The sequence below is a fragment of the Sapajus apella genome, unplaced genomic scaffold (genome assembly GCF_009761245.1).
Source record: "Sapajus apella isolate SASKATOON/1434 unplaced genomic scaffold, GSC_monkey_1.0 scaffold31, whole genome shotgun sequence".
In the NCBI taxonomy this organism is placed as follows: domain Eukaryota; kingdom Metazoa; phylum Chordata; class Mammalia; order Primates; family Cebidae; genus Sapajus; species Sapajus apella.
In genome coordinates, this window is record NW_022436971.1 from 7,936,895 (window position 1) to 7,954,784 (window position 17,890).

The 17,890-nt window shown below is 43.0% G+C and overlaps 1 protein-coding gene across 1 annotated transcript in view; it reads right to left on the reverse strand.

Moving 5' to 3' along the window:
* KCNS3 (potassium voltage-gated channel modifier subfamily S member 3) overlaps positions 1-17,551 on the reverse strand; it is a 48,259-nt gene extending 30,708 nt beyond the window's left edge. Inside the window, exon 1 of the mRNA XM_032294058.1 lies at positions 17,401-17,551. The gene's annotated coding sequence lies outside the window, so the exon portion shown is untranslated. The remainder of the gene's footprint in view (positions 1-17,400) is intronic.
* Between the last annotated feature and the right edge of the window lie 339 nt (positions 17,552-17,890).

The following is a 17,890-nucleotide window of genomic DNA, read 5'->3' on the forward strand; positions in this document are numbered from 1 at the left end:
ACCTCTTCAGGGAGCCACCATAGGAAAGAACTCACTGCAGCGTTCTCTTTCATTCTCCAGTCACTCAACTGACAGTGTCAGAATGGCTGAGCCTACGCCACCTGTTCACCCAATGGCTATACTGGGGCAGGGAGAAAAAGCTAGCCAAAGGGACCTCTTGGGAGATCTTAACAGTTACTTACAAAGTCAATAGTCAACAGTGGAGTATAATTACCCAAAGGGAATTAGGGGGACCTGAAGCAGAACAAACAAACAAACATATAGCCAAAAATTCCACTCAACTATCCCAGAATTCTCCATTCCAAAAAAAAAAGTTGAGGAATTTTATCCATCAAGGAACAAAACCAATTAACTCTCTGGGTGACAGAGGCCCCTCTCCAATGCCACCAAAGTCACAACAGTACATAAGACAGTGACATCATCTGGCTTTACCTCTAATGCCATTTCCATCTCCATGGACAGCCAGAGGGGCTTTTCTAAACTATAAGCCACAGGCCAGGCACAGAGGCTCACACGTGTAATGCCTGTGGTTTGGGAGGCTGAAGCAGAAAAATCATTGCTTGAGTCCAGGAGTCCATAACCAGTCTGGGCAACATAGCAAGATCCCATCTTTACAAAAAAAATAAAATGAAAAATGAGTCGGGTGTGGTGGTGCAAGCCTATAGTCCCAGCTACTCAAGAGGCTGAGGTAGCAGGATCACCTGAGCCCAGGAGTTGAAGGTTGTAGTGAACTATGATTGTACCACTGCACTCCACTGGGCAGCAGAGTGAGCCCATCTCTAAAAAATAAAAATAAATAAAATAAAAACATAAGTCAAATGTGCCAATACTTTATGTAAATCTTCAACAGCTTCCTAGCATCTTCAGAATGGAGACTAAGCTCTATCCTGTCTGGCCTCAGCACCCACCAATATACCTTATACCTCTGCCTCACTCCACCAAATTATTTACCATCCCCGACTGCACTACACACTCTCTCTTCCAAACCTCATCAAAGCTGTTCCCTCTGATTGCGGTGTCCCTTTCCCTTCTTTTCCAGTTGACTCCAGTTCTGTCTTCAAGGAATCAGTCCAAATGTCACCTCTTTGAGGAAACTTTGTCTCAATGTACTCCCTTCTTCCCATACACCCGCGCCTAATGCTACATTCTCCTTTGTGCCTGCAGAACGGCATTTCTTAGTACTATCACTGACATATGGTGGCATTAGTGCCTGCTATGCAGTAAACAAATGGGAAATGCCTGGTGAAAGTTTAACCAAATGAACATTCCACTTAAAGGAAAAAAAACCAAGGGATTTCCTGCTCAAAATGTTGTGGAGAGGGCTGCTTGGGAGGTACCTTCGCACTATATTGGCTTTTGTGTGGGCTCCAGAACATGTCGATGAGAATGTCTGACCTAAGCTGTTGTTTTTCTGCACCCCATCTGAGCACCTGATATGTTATAGCGTTTCCAAAGGATTTTAGAAAAGTGTTTATTGCTGCTAGAAGAAAACACAGTGTTTTTGCCAAACTATAAATCTTCAGCATATGTACAGCAAAACTCTCAGAGAGCCAAGTAAGTGTCTATTGTTGTAATATGTTGCCAGAGTGACTATTTCACTAGGTTACAAAAAGTTTTATTTAACTTTTTAAAAGATAAAGTAAGTATGATGGTTTATACAGCATCTAGACCATTCTTTGGAAGGTAGTAAAAGTGTGGTTATGCTTTACAAACATCCATATCCAGTCCCTGGAAACCATCCTGGGAGGATTTTTTAAACACTTTGTCCAGAACTATCAATTATAATTAATCCTATTCTTTATCGATATAAAAAATTATAAAATAATGAGATCCCCAGACAATGCAAGTTGAAAAAGTTTTAAATTTGGCTTACTAAAATGAATTCTCACACCTATCTCCTTTCTCCAGCCTATTTTCTAAATACACCCAGCTATCTGAGTTTCCAAGTTCCCCATACAAGAAAGAACAAGGTGGAATTGAGCTGAGGGAGAAAAAGAGGTCCCTGGCAGAACACCCACACTCTCCAGCAAGCCCAGCAGTAACATTAGCCAGCTCAGAGCCGAGCATCAGGAGATGGCTGCAGGCGTCATCTCTGAACAGGTGCAGGCTTTCCTTCTGCCACGCCGAAAGTTCTCACTCTGCAGCAAATACAAACGCACATTTGAAAAAAACAAACTCCCAGCAATCTGGAGTAAAACATGGCTTTCTTTACCTGGTGTTCACAATCAAAGTTTCTGTGAGTTTCCTACTGAAGTCAGTTTAACAAGGGAAATCTGAAATAGTTCCACACTTGATCTATTTGGTGGAATCTGAGAAAGTCACAGTAGAATAGCACGAACAGGGTTTGTGGAGGTGTTATTGTCTGTTACATAAAAAAAAATATGATGGTGCTCTTTTGTTGTTTGTCTACTTAAAATTAATTAGCTAAGTAGTCCACACTAGTGAGCACTCTGTCTCCTCTAAGGTGTGTGTTTGTATGGGTGGGTGTATGGTGCAAGTGTGTAGACCCTTCCTAGGAGAGAAAAGCTTCCTTCTACATCATATAGTGCTCGGGTTCCAATACTCAAAACCATGTCACTGTGTACTCATTAAGATTTACATCTGCTTCAGTGGGGCAGTCTGAAACCTAATCCTAGTGTCTAATGATGTCTGCATGGAAATTTTTTCTGAGGTGCTCACATAACTTATAAACGAAGGGTTGTAAAACAGGGCTTGCTTATGTATTCTTAACTCCACTGATGGAGTTATAGGGATGACTGGTCAAAAGCAGCTAAAAGCAAATCTATTGGAGTTCAGGGCCACACTAAACTGTGTATCCTATACTCTTTACTTCAAACCCCCATATTAAAAGAAAAAAAATGGCTCCTGGGATCATGGCAGAAGAGAGTACTAGATTGCAGCTCTGGGCAGAGCAGCACGTGGAGGGTTGCACTGTGAATTTTAAGTTCCAAATTGACTGCAAGAAAAAAACCAGTAATCCCGAGAGGATCACAGACCCTCTGAAGGAAGCATACTTCTTCTTCAGGACCAGGGAGACCCCCAAATACTGTGAGTGCCCCAACTGCAGAATTGGGAAAGGTCAACCCTCCTTTCCCAAACACACATCCCCAGTGGAGAAGTTGAAGGTCTGTTTGCGGGAGAAGTTTCCAACTTTACCTGGAGCTGAGTCAAGTTAGAGAGCTGAGTGAAATACAGGGGTAGAGGAAGCAGCAGAAAGTCCCTGGGAGTTCACTGGGTCCCCAGGCAGCCCATCCCTGCCTGGCAACACAGAAATACATTGGGAGGGTGGCCAGAGGAGCAGGGGGTGAAACTCCACAGGGAGAAGGAATCCTCTAGGCAAACTAATAATTTGAACAGGGCGAGAAACCTGGCCAGAACTCAGAAGAGGGTACAAATCTGGCATGCAGACTTTGCAGGTAGGGGAAGAATTAAAACCCTTTCTTTCTCAGGTAGCAGGCAGATAGCCTCAGGCAAGTTTTCAAGACCCTCTCACCCTCTGCCTGGAAAGAGACTGTAGGGGGGGCTGTAGCAGGGACACGGCGGGAGTGAGACTGGCCCTTCAGTTTGCATGGGAGCTGGATGAGGCCTGTGACTGCAGGCTTTCCTCTACTTCCCTGACAACCTGCATGACTCAGCAGAGACAGCCATAACCCTCCTACGTGCACAACCCCAGTGACCTGGGAATCTCATCTCCATCCCCAACAGCAACCACAGCAAGACCTACCCAAGGAAAGTCTGAGCTCAGACACCTGTGCTTAGCTCCACCCCCACCTGATGGTCCTTCCCTATCCAAGCTGTTAATAGAAGACAAAAGGCGTGTAATCTTGGGAGTTCTTAGGTGCCCCCCACTGCTGGCTCCTCCCCATTCTAGCACAGCTGATGCTTTCCGGAAAGTGCCACCTCCTGGCAGGAGGCCAACCAGCATAAAATCATCCAAGCTAAGGACCCTCACAGAGTCCACTGCACCCTCCGCCACCTTCACCAGAATAGGCACTGATACCCATAGCTGAGAGATCCATAGACAGTTCACATCACAGAACTCTGTGCAGGCAACCCCTCAGACCAGCCCAGAGCCAAGCAGACTCTCTGGGTAGCTAGGTCCAGAAGAGAGACAACAATCACTGCAGTTCAGCTCACAGGAAGCCACATTCATAGGAAAAGGGGGAGAGTACTACATCAAAGGAACACCATGTGGGACAAAAGAATCTGAACAACAGCCTTCAGCCCTAGACCTTCCCTCTGAGAGAGCCTACCCAAATGAGAAGGAACCAGAAAATCAACTCTCATAATATGACAAAACAAAGCTCTTCAACACCCAAAAAAAATCATACTAGTTCACCAGCAGTGGATCAAAACCAAGATGAAATCCCTGATTACCTGAAAAAGAATTTAGGAGGTTAGTTATTAAGCTAAACAGGGAGGAGCCAGAGAGAGATGAAGCCCAATGCAAGGAGATTCAAAAAATGATACAAGAAGTGAAAGGAGAAATATGCAAAGAAATAGATAGCTTAAAGAAAAAAAAATCACAAATTCAGGAAACTTCAGACCCACTTTTAGAAATGTGAAATGCTCTGTAAAGTCTCAGCAATAGAATCCAACAAGCAGAAGAAAGAAATTCAGAGCTCAAAGCCAAGGTCTTCGAATTAACCCAATTCAATAAAAACATAGAAAAAAGAATAAGAAAATATGAACAAAGTCTACAAAAAGTATGGGATTATGTTACATGACCAACCCTAAGAATAATCAGTGTTCCTGAGGAAGAAGGGAATTCTAAAAGCTTGGAAAACATATTTGGAGGAATAATTGAGGAAAACTTCCCCGACCTTGCTAGAGACCTAGTCGTCCAATCCAAGAAGCACAAAGAACACCTGGGAAATTCATCACAAAAAGATCTTCACCTATGTACACTGTCATCAGGTACATAACCTATGTACCTGATGGTTATCCAAAGTTGAGGTGAAGGATATAATTTTAAGAGCTGTGAGACAGAAGCACCAGGTAACCTATAATGGAAAACCTATTAGATTAACAGTAGATTTCTCAGTGGAAACCCTACAAACTAGAGGGGATTGGGGTCCTATCTTCAGCCTCTTCAAACAAAACAATTATCTGCCAAGAATTTTGTATCCAGCAAAACTAAGAATCATGTATGAAAAGATACAATCATTTTCAGACAAACAAATGCTGAGAGAATTTGCCCTTACCAAGCCACCACTTCAAGAACTGCTAAATAGATCTCTAAATCTTGAAACAAATCTTGGAAATACATCAAAACAGAACGTCTTTCAAGTAAAAATCACACAGAACCTATAAAGCAAAAAATACAAGTTAAAAAGCAAAAACAAACAAACAAACAAAAGTACACAGGCAACAAAGAGTACAATGAATGCAACACTGCCTCACCTTTCAATATTAACATTGAATGTAAATAACCTAAATGCTCCACTTCCAAGATACAGAACAGCAGGATGGACAAGAACTCACCAAGTATCTGCTGCCTTCAGGAGACTCACCTAACACATAAGGATTCACATAAACTTAAAGGGGTGGAAAAGGGCATTTCATGCATATGGACGCCAAAAGTGAACAGGTAGCTATTCTTATATCAGACAAAACAAACTTTAAAGCAACCATGGATAAAAGAGACCAATAGGGACATTGCATAATGGTAAAAGGCCTTGTCCAACAGGAAAATATCACAATCTTAAATATATATGCACCTAACACTGGAGTTCCCAAATTTATAAAACAATTACTAACAGACCTAAGAAATGAGATAGACAGTAATGTAATAATAGCAGGGGACTTCAATACTCCACTGACTGCACTAAACAGGTCTTCAAGACAGAAAGTCAACAAAGAAACAATGGATTTAAATTATCGGTTGAAACAAATGGACTTAACATATATATACAGAACATTTCATCCAACAACCACAGAATTCACATTCTATTCAACACATGGTGCTTTCTCCAAGATAGATCATATGATAGACCATAAAACAAGCCTCAATAAGTTTAAGAAAATTGAAATTATATCAAGCACTCTCTCAGACCACAGTAGAATAAAACTGGAAATTGACTCCAAAGGGAACCTTCAAAACTATGCAAATATATGGAAATTAAATAACCTGTTCCTGAATGAGCATTGGGTCAAAAATGAAATCAAGATGGAAATTTAAAAATTCTTCAAACTGAATGACAATGACGGCACAAACTATCAAAACCTCTGGGATATAGCAAAGGCAATACTAAGAGGAAAAGTTCATAGCCCTAAATGGCTGCATCAAAAAGTCTAACAGCACAAACAGACAATCTAAAGTCACACCTCAAAGAACTAGAGAAACTAGAACAAACCCAAAGGAAATAACCAAGATCAGAGTAGAACTAAATGAAATTGAAACAAAAAAAAATGCAAAAGATAAATGAAACAAAAACATAGTTCTTTGAAAAGATAAATAAAATTGATAGATCATTAGCAAGATTAACAAAGAAAAGAAGATAGAAAATCCAAATAATCTCACTAAGAAGCAAAACAGCTGACACCACTGAAATACAAAGATCATACAAGGCTACTATAACACCTTTATTCACATAAACTAGAAAACCTAGAAAAGACTGATAAATTCCTGGAATAATACAACCTTCCTAGCTTAAATCAGGAAGAATTGGATACCCTGAACAGACCAATAGCAAGCAGTGAGACTGAAATGGCAATTTTAAAATTACAAACAAACAAACAAAAAATTCCAGGACCAGATGGATTCACAGTAGAATTCTACCAGACAAAGTGCCAATCCTTCTGACACTATTCCACAAGAGAGAGAATGAAGGAATCCTCCCTAATTCATTCTATGAAGCCAGCATCACCCTAATACCAAAACCAGGAAAGGCCATAACCAAAAAAGAAAACTACAGACTGATATCCTTCATGAACATTGATGCTAAAATCCTTAACAAAATACTAGCTAACCAAATCAAACATACAACAAAGATAATTCACTATGACCAACTAGGTTTCATACCAGGGATGCAGGAATGGTTTAACACATACAAGTCAATAATGAGCGGCATCACATAAACAGAATTAAAAACAAAAATCACATGATAATCTCAATAGATGCAGAAAAAGCACTTGACAAAATCCAGCATCCCTTTATGATTAAAACTCTCAACAAAATCAGTATACAAGGAACATATCTTAATGTAATAAAAACCATCTATTACAAACCACAGCCAACATAATGCTGAACGGGGAAAAGTTGAAAGCACTCCCTCTGAGAATAGGAACAAGATAAGGATGCCAACTCTCACCACTCCTCTTCAACATAGTACCAGAAGTGCTAGCCAGAGCAATCAGACAAGAGAAAGAAATAAAAGGCATCCAAATTGGTAAAAAGGAAGTCAACCTGTCACTGTTTGCTGATGATATGATTGTTTACCTTGAAAACTCTAAGGACCCCTCCAGAAAACTCCTAGAACGGATAAAATAATTCAGCAAGGCTTCTGGACACAAGATTAACATACACAAATCAGTAGTGCTTCTATTCACCCACAATGACCAAGCGGAGAATCAAATCAATAACGCAACCCTTTTTCAATAGCTGCAAAAAAAATAAAATACTTAGGAATACACCTAACAAAGGAGTCAAAAGACTTCTACAAGGAAAACTACAAAACACTGCAGAAAGGAATCACAGATGACACAGTCCAATGGAAACACATCCCATGTTCATGGACAGGTAGATATTGTGAATAGATAGATAAATAGTTAGATAGAATAGATAAATATTGTGAAAATGACCATACTGCCAAAAGCAATCTACAAATTCAATGCAGTTCCATCGATACCACCATCATTCTTCACAAAATTAGAAAAACAATTCTAAAATTCATATGGAACCAAAAAAGAGCCCACATAGCCAAAGCAAAACTAAGTGAAAAGAACAAATTTGGACACATCACACTACCTGATTTCAAACTATTCTGTAAGGCCTTAGTTACCAAAACAGCATCATACTGGCATTTAAAAAAAGCACATAGACCAATGGAACAGACTAGAGACCAATGGAAAAGACCCAGAAATAAACCCAAATACAGCCAACTAATCTTCAACAATGCAAACAAAAACATAAAGTAGGGAGAGGACACCCTTTTCAACAAATGGGCTGCTATAATTGTCTAGTCACCTGTAGGAGAATGAAATTGGAACCTTATCTCTCACTTAACACAAAAATCAACAAGATGGAATAAGGACTTAAACCTAAAACCTGAAACTATGAAAATTCTAGAAATAACATTGGAAAAACCCTTCTAGACATTGGCTTAAGCAAGGATTTCATGATCAATAACCCAAAAGCAAATGCAATTAAAAAAAAAAAAAGATAAATAGCTGGAACCTAATTAAACTACAGAGCTTTTGCATGGCAAAAGGAACAGTCAGCAAATAGACAACCCACAGAGTGGGAGAAAATCTTCACCATCTATATATCTGACAAAGAACTAATATCCAGAATCTACAACTAAAATGAACTCAAACAAATCAGTAATAAAAAAACAAAAAATCCCATCAAAAATTGTGCTAAGGAAATGAATAGACAATTCTCAAAAGAAGGTATACAAACGGACAAAAAACATATGAAAAATGCTCAACATCACTAATGATCAGGGAATCGCAAATCAAAACCACAATGTGATACCATCTTACTCCTGCAAGAATGGCCATAATCAAAAAGTCAAAAAACAGTAGATGTTGGCATGCATGTAGTGAACAGGGAACATTTCTACACTGCTAGTGGGAATGTATTTTAGTATAGCCACTATGGAAAACAGTGTGGAGATTCCTTAAAGAACTAAAAGTAGAACTACCATTTGATCCAGCAATTCCACTACTGGGTATCTACCCAGAGGAAAAGAAGTAATTATTAGAAAAAGATACTTGCACATGCATGTTAATAGCAGCATAGCCAGGTACAGTAGCTCACGCCTGCAATTCCAGCAGTTTGGGAGGCCAAGGTGGGCGGACCATGAGGTCAAGAGATAGAGATTATGCTGGCCGACATGGTGAAACCCTGTTTCTACTAAAAATACAAAAATTAGCTAGGCGTGGTGGCTCATGCCTGTAGTCCCAGCTACTAGGGAGGCTGAAGCAAGAGAATCACTTGAACCCAGGAGAAAGTGTCAGTGATCTGAGATCACACCACTGCACTCCAGCCTGGCAACAGTGTGAGACTCCGTCTCAAAAAAAGAGCAGCACAATTCACAACTGCAAAATCATGGAACCAACCCCAATGCCCATCAATCAACAAGTGGATAAAGAAACTGTAATATATATATCACACATATATATGTATATGTATATATATGCACATATATATATGATGGATATATATGATACATATATATGATGTATGTGTATATATACACACACACATATTCCATCACATACATATACATGATGGAATACTATGCAGCCATAAAAATGAATGAATTAACAGTATTTGCACTGACCTAAATGAGATTGGAGACTATTATTCTAAGTGAAGCAACTCAGGAATGGAAAACCAAACATCGTATGTTCTCACTGATATGTATGAGCTAAGCTATGAGTGTGCAAAGCCATAACAATGATACAACGTACTTTAGGGACTCCAGGGGAAGAGTGGGAGTGGGGCGAGGGATTAAAAGAGTACAAATAAGGTGTAGCGTATACTACTTGGGTGACACATGCACCAAAATCTCACCAATCACCACTAAAGATCTTACTCATATAACCAAATACAACTTGTACCCCAGTAACTTATGGAAAAATAAAAATAATAAAAGAAAAAAATAATTTAAAAATTAAAAATTACATGAGAAGCCAACACATACTACTTTAAGTCTAGGGAGGCTGGGAGAAGAAAATTTGGTGCTCATCACCAAAAAGATGCACCATGCTAATATTCAATTTCTAATTACATCAAAAAGTCTGGGGAACCTGCTTAAAAAACAAGTTCTCAGGTTTTGCATGAACTTTCACAAGACTCCTACTTATACATCTGAGAAAAGAACCTACTTTGTAGGAGTTGTGATTTAAGGAGAAGATGAGCAGGCATGGGGACACAGATACCTTTTTACACTGTGGCAAAGGTGGATGGATGGATGGATGGATGGATGGATGGATGGACGGACGGACAAATGGATGGATGGACATTTAAATGGGTGGGTGGATGAATGGAATGAATGGATGAATGGATGGATGGATGGATGGATGGATGGATGGATGGATGGGCGGATGGGTGGACACACAGATAAACACTGCCATATGTAGTACTTTCTTTTTACCCTTTTATCCTAGAGGAGATGAGCCCTGTCAAGGGGCTCAAGTCTGAGCCTCGGGGCTGAATCTCATCTATGTATCATCTAAGCACCAAGGGAAGGAAGGCCGGGGTCTTATGTCAGTGGCCTCATGAATGTACCATGCTTAGAAAACTCAGATCTTAAAAACCCACAAAAAAACACTGCCAAGAAGGTATGATTTATTGAACTCAAAGAATAAAATAATGAAATGCCCTTGCCACAACTTCTCCTCTCAGTCCAAGTCTACAAACAACAGTCTTTAACCATGAAGTTCTCCCAACTCTTTGGCCAATTACATTTTTATCTCAAGTAAATCATAAGAAATGCTTTTAGGTTCACCATGGCATGTTCATCAGGGCTTAGAAAAGCCAATCCAGTCCACAGCAAAATAAAAGTAAAAAATACATAAGCATGTTGAAGCCCCAAATTTAGTCTGCTGACATTCTTTTAATACTCTAATTATTTGCCAGGATTTAAGCCAGCATTCCCAAAAGAAGTTCAGAGGCAGCAAATGATTTGACTGATCTTTGGAGTAACTTTGAGTTCTACGGCCCTATAACTAGGAACTGATCACTGGATACTCTATCTTTCCATAATGCCCCATCAGGCTATCTGTGGATGTTCATTACTGATGTTTAGACCAGTGTATTCTGCTAAATGTGATGTGATGGCTAATTTTGTGTTAACTTGGCTGGGTCACAGGGTGCCCAGATATTTAGTCAAACATTATTCTGCGTGTTTCTGTGAGGGTATTTTGGAAGAGACTGGCATAGAAATTGGTAGACTTTGAGTAAACCACACTGCCCTCTATAATGTTGGTGGGCTTCATCAAGTCAGTTGAAAGCCTGAACAGAACAAAAAGCCTGGCCTCCCTCGAACAGGAAAGAATTTTCCAGCAGCCTGCCTTCGGACTTCATTGTAACATCAGCTCTTCCAGGCTGTAGAGCAACTGCCTCCAAACTTGAAATGGAGTGTTGGCTTTCCTAGGTTTCCAGCCTGCTGGCCCACCCTGCAAATTTTAGACTTGCCAGTCTCCATAATTGTGTGATCCAATTTCTTATAATAAATCTCTTTTTACATGTATGTACATCCTATTGGTTCTGCTTGCCTGGAAAACCCTAATACAAATGGGTTCTCAGAAAACAGACCAGATGTACCTCTCTTATCTTTTTAACAGCTATCACTGCTCACTCCTGCCAGAGGATGTGTCTCATGCAATGAAAAAGACCAGGTAAGGAGAGATACCACTGAAACACAAGAAAGTGGCTCATAACCATCCCCAGGGCTCTATCGGTCCTTACCCCATCTACATTGGAAGGGTTACTTTCTCCTTACCACCAGACTTTATTATTGGTGTCTGTCTATTTAAGCTAATTTGAAAGCAGCTTATCCATGATCATCAATGAGCAAAAGCTTAGAATCCTATCACAAATGTTCCTACATGACCATTCATAGTTCTGCTAATTCAATTTTTTAAAATTAACCCATATTAACACATATAAATTACACTATTAAAGAACATTGCAGGAAGACTGCATTTTTTAAAAAAATTATAAAATCACCAGGGAGTGGGGGAAAAAAACATACACACAAAGGTAAGTACAAGCGATATGTTCAGCTACCCAGATTTGGAGACAAAACCAAAGCTAGGATTCAAATGTCTAATCTTCTGGAAGTACTCAAAGTGATATGCTTAAAGTTACTTAGATTTCAAGATTGAGCCAGAGCCAGGATTCAAATGTCTAATCTTCTAGAAGTGCTACAACTCTACACACAGAGATACATATGTGTTAATTCACCAAGGAGCTGGACTTACATCCCTAACCTCATCTAAGGTCGCCTTCCACATAGATACAATCTGCCTCCACACGCATCCTGTCTCTCTGCTCCCTTTCAGGAGCTATATGTGTATGGTCTGCACTTCCTCATCTCCATTCATTTTTCAACCCAGTCCAAGCTCTCTTTAGGCCCCACTTCTGCAGCACACCTCCAAACGAGGCTCCTAATTCCCATGCTTGCACCTCTCCAGTCTATTCTCCTATCTGTTCTTCACAGCTTTCCCAAGCAACCTTGTATGAATTTAAATTGGCTTGTGACACTTACCTGCTGCAAATCCATTTTCCACAGCCCTCAGAATAAACCATAAGACCCTGAACTTGGCCTAAAGGGCGCAGCATGATCTGACCTCGGCCCTCTTCTACAACCTCCTACCAGCCATCCCCACCCTTGTTCTCTTGAAGTTCCTGAATAGAACAAAAAGATGCTCAATGCTCATTCCTGCCTTAGAATCCTCAGCCTGGAATTCTCTCCTCAACTTTTCACTTAATGGACTCCTTTTATCAATCAAAATGAAATATCTCTTCCTCAGAAAGGTCTTCCCTGACCCTCTCATCTAAACTATGCCTCCCTACCCTTGTTACCCTCTCCCATGAAGTCCTTTAGAATACTTAATTGCCACTTAAATTTTGCATTGGTTTGTTTCATGTCTGTCTCCCTCCCACTTCTCACCCCCACTATCTGTTTCCTTTACCACAGTATACCCAGTACCTACCATAGTACATAACATCAGGTAAGTACTCAAATACTTGTTGAATGAATATATGTACATATTTGAATATATAATGAGAATACTTATATGTGACTGTAAGTTAATCATTATGTCATCTTTGGTCAACATCTGGTAAGTGCTCAGGTGACTGATCAGTAGGATAGTCAGCAAAATACTTCATTCATTTGGGACTTCCGCAAACTCACTGAAGCTGCTGCTGTCAACATTAACTGCTTAACTGTAACACTATTGGCTAAAAGCAGATCTTATGCCTTTATCATTCAATGCTTGTGCAACTGAAGACAATATTTATACAGAATCTCCTCAAAGCAAATCATAGTGCAAGGCTCTGCAGGTCTCCAAAGAGAATGAGACCTCTTGCCCACAAGAAAACTACCACAACCTAGTCTAGTAACTATTTTTAACTTATTGAAGAGTTCACTTTTATAATGTGCACATTTTGATCCTCTTAACAACTGTAAAAAAAAAGAAAGTATAATGTGCAGGTATGCTAAAAACTTTCAAAAGGTGATCTAGAGAAATGATAAAGAAAAACCACAATGAAAATTCTAAATCAGCTTCTATGTCTTATTGTACATTTTAAGCCTTGTTATTATGTTCATGATGACTGAATATTCACTCCAGGCTTCACATAGAAGCAGGCCTCCAAAAAAATAAAACAAGAACACTCTTTCTCCCCCTTCCCTGCCTCCACTAAGCACCCTGGGTAGTCTAGACCAGCAATCAAAGGCCAGGTCCAGGATGAAATTCAAACTCAGCCCTCTACTCCCCAAGGACTCTCAATAGCTCACTGCCCTCCTGTTCTGCCCTCTAGCTCCAGACAGACATGAAGCAGAAAGATGCCGGACTTGAAGTCAGATGACCCATGACTGTGTCCAAGTTCAAGGCTTACTTTGCCTTAATTTCTTCATCAGCAATATGGGCTTCCTCACCTCTGTCCCACCTATAGCTTATAACTCTCAGTTGCTCTGAGGACTGAAATGAGATATCCCATGTGAAAGTTCCTACAAACCATAATAGGTTATACAAATGTGACCAAGTTATTGTGATTTTTATCAGGACTTCAATATTTAGCATCTTGTCTTGTTCCATCTTGTCTCATTTATCTGGAGTTTCCAGATCCACTACAAGTTCAAGCTCAAAGGCCATGTCACAGATTCTGCCTACCTTCAATGCCTGTAGTACTGGGCACTTAGCACCCATACAGTAAGTACTCATGAATTGGTCACTGCTTGGTGTACTTCACAAGTCTGAGTCAAAGTGCAGAGTGTTCTGTGATTTTTCTGAATTTCTTATATTGATAAACACATTTTCTGAAAATCACCATAATGTTTGCCTGGCCCGCGATCCTTTTGGTTTATCTTCCTTTTTTCCTAACCAGCTGGGCAGAATTCCATTGAAAAGCAGACTATTTTGGCAAAGGCAAAAATAATATTTTGCTAATGCAGTCTTTAAAATTCCTTTTAAGGCTGAGACATGGAACCCAAAAGTCACTTGATAACTGCAAGCCCTCTCTGTCACTCTTCAATAAACCTCATCCAAGATCCCACTAAGAATAGGGCACCACGTTGGAACTGCAGGAATAAATGGGGAAGACCGAATCTCACAGTGACTCTGCAGTCAGACTGCCAGGGATAGAAAGAATCCTAGCTTCATCTTGTCCTGGCTGGGTGACCTTGTACAAGTTATTCAGTTTGTCTCTCTTTCTTCCTCTAAAATAGGGTAATAATAGAACATATCATCCTAAGATTGTCATTAGGATGAAATAAGTTAATACATTTAAAAGCTTTTAGCTTTTAGTGCCTAGTACAGGGTAATAATAAATATTAGAGATCTAGATCAGTGTAGCTCAATAGACCAAGACCTAGATTAGCAAAGTGACATGTCAAGTCAAGGAGCCATAAAGAAATAGATATCAGAGCTGCAAGCCAGTTCCCCACATCCTAGTCTGTTCTCTATTAAGTTTCTAGGTGGGTATTTAACACAGGTGGCACTCTAGAAGATCCACTTTCCTGACACCTGACAAGCAGAGTCAACAAACACACCCACCTTCTCTGCTTCATCCTACCCTGCAGATCTGTCCTTCCTCCTAGCGGGACCTCAGGCCCACCATTTCTCATTTGCCTCCCATCTGACTCAACATGCACCTGGGGGCTCCATCTACTGCTGGCTCCCACAGCAATACTGCGTATCACTACCTCATGCAGTTATTATGAGGATTAAATGAGATAGTGCCTGGAAAAGTGCCTAGCAGAGTATTTGATATATAGTATGCAGCCAATAAATGTTATCTACTAAAAAATAAAAGAAGGAAAAGGAGGAGGAAAACCCTGTGGTGCCTTCTCTCTCAAAGCTGACACACATTCCAACAGCAAATGCCAGACACAGCGCAGATTGAGATGTGTGGTAGAACAGAGGGACACACGTCTGTGAAGAATTACAGTGAAGGGCAAAACCCAATGAAGACAGGAGGGGGCTGCAGTTCCCACTCTTCCCCTTCCTTCTTAAAAGAAGATCATAATGCTCAGTTGGTGCCTTGCTGGCAAACTCGAGCTCCAGAGCTTTGGGTTTTTAATATTATAATATTGTGGAACAGAGCAAAGACTACTTCTGACCTCCCAATTTGCCCTCATATGCTTGACCAGCAAACACCTGGTGTGGCTGCATTCGTCAATGGCTCTATTCAGGCAATAATGGCTCAGACAAAAGATTCAATTAAAACAGATCCCACAAGTCTCCTTAGCATATTCACAACAGGCTTTGGATTCAGAGTTCTGTGGCACTTCCATATGACCTTTTCTGTATCCCATTATTGACAATTCCTAGTTTGGAAATGACAAACATAATAACAGAACAAGAGAAGAAAGGAAGCTGGTGAGAAATAAAGAATAGACTAGACTCGGTGCAGAAATCATATCATCCGTTTACTGTCTGTCCCAGAGTGCATCCTGGGGCCTGGCCCACGCGGGCTGGTTGTGAGTGCATACTGAACGAGTCAATCTCAAGAAGGTCACAACTCAGGTAAGAAGTGGAGCCTACACATTACACCTAGTTCAACTAGAGAATCAAAGCCACCTCTCTGGCTCCAGACATGCAGGGAGGACAAAGCATGAGGGTATATGCCTTCAGCAAGGGGACAGGTGCTTGGGAAAATGCATGCTTCCTGTTTACCTGGGCAGGTATTTGCAAATAGTCTAAGGAGGGGGGCAACTAGGAGTGACTTACACAGTTCTAAGTGAATGATTACGCAAATCTCTTGAGCAAATACAGGGAAAGAAACAGGAAAGTCTTCTGAACTGGTTTTCCTCACCTAACCCAGTATTTTCAGAGGAAACAGTGAAAGACAAAAAACCCGAGGGCTCTGGGTCAACCGCAAAGCTACTCTCCAGGAGGAACGTAAGGAACGCCTACCGCCCCTCCCCCACTTCACGCTTGGGCACCAAACCAGGGCCCCTAGGTCATTTTGGTAGGTGGAGGTAGCTCTTTGCTGTCTTCTGCCTCTCCCGCGAGCCACCCGAGTGAAGCTTTCGGCTAGGTCTCCCCAGACAAAACCGGAGGGAGATATCAAGGATGCAAACGGTGCTCCTTTCTCCAAACGGATTAGAAGGGACAGAGCGGGATGGCGGGGGGTGGGGGGGGTGCAAGACAAGCCCTGCAATGCGAAAGGCGCCCAGCCAGGCTTGCCGCGGCCCCTGCCGGCAAGACTGACTCGCTTGCTAGCCCAGGCGCCTCAGGAGGTGGGGCAGCCCCCCAGAAGGGCGCGGAAAAGAGGAGTTCCTGACCCCGGGGCACCCATCCCTACCACTGCCACTGATCCCAACGCGGAGTCCGCAAGTGACTCCACACCTGCGCGGCAAGCCCCACGCGTCCCCACCCAGGGCGCAGCGCTGCACAAGGGCAAGGGCCTTGGGTTCGCTCTTCCCTGCAACTGTGGCGGGGCGCCTTGCACAGCTACAGGGCATAAGGGAGGGGAGGAATGACAGAGAAGAAGGCGGAGCAGACGGCCCAGGGAGCATTTACAAGCGCCTCCTCTCGAGGAAGGGAAGGAACGGCTTCCCGGCTAAGGAAACGCCCCGGGGATGCCCCTGTGCCAGGTGCCGCCTTTCCCCGGCTCTTCGATTCTCCCGCCTCCAGGTGGTCCTCCCCCCGACCACAGCCCACCCCACGCCTGGAAAGCTGATCCTAAATACCTTCCCCGCGGCTTTCAAAGGAAACCAGGCACCGCTTCAGCTGCCCGCAGCTCACGCAACAGGCGGAGCCTTAGGCTCCGGCGACGGCTGGCTCTGGGGACCGGAGGATGCGGGCGCCGCGAGCCAGGCACTTAGCAGGACGGAAAGTGCCCCGCGGCCGTAGACCCTTGGGGTCCTGCAGCCGCGACCTGGACCACAGGGGACTGGGGCAGCAAAAGGTGGGAGAAGGTGCGGTAAAGTTGCAGGGTCGCCCGGAGAAGTCTCCGGAGGGCGCAGGGAGGTGGGGACGCCAGCCAGGTACCTGCAGGAGTCCGGGCGCATCCGGCTCGCTCCGCTCTGCTACGCCGCCCGCCCGCGCTGCAGGGATCAGGCCTCGCGGCGCGGCCCCGCGCCTGCCGCCGCGGCGGCGAGGAGAGCGGGGTGGCCCGCGTCGGCCGGTCTGTCCGTCGGTCCCGCCCCGCTGGAGCGCGGCTCCTAGGAGCTGCCGGCGGGGCGGAGCGGGGCGGGGCGGGGCCCGCCGCTCGGCCGCAGCCCCATTGGTCCCAGCTCCGCCAGCCCCCCGCATGGGGCGCTCAGGCGGGCGTCCTGGGCCGAGGGCACTGGCGGCCCAGGACTGTCGGGCTCCCACCGCGAGACAGGCGGACAGGCGGACAGACGGATGGACCGAGACCCGGCCCTGCCGGCTGCGCGCCCCTGCCCAGGCCCAAGTGCAGAGTCACCCCGGAGCGGCCGGCGCGGTCCGGGTGGGAGCAGGAGCGCGCCCCGCGCTTCCCACCTGCGCTCCCTCCTGG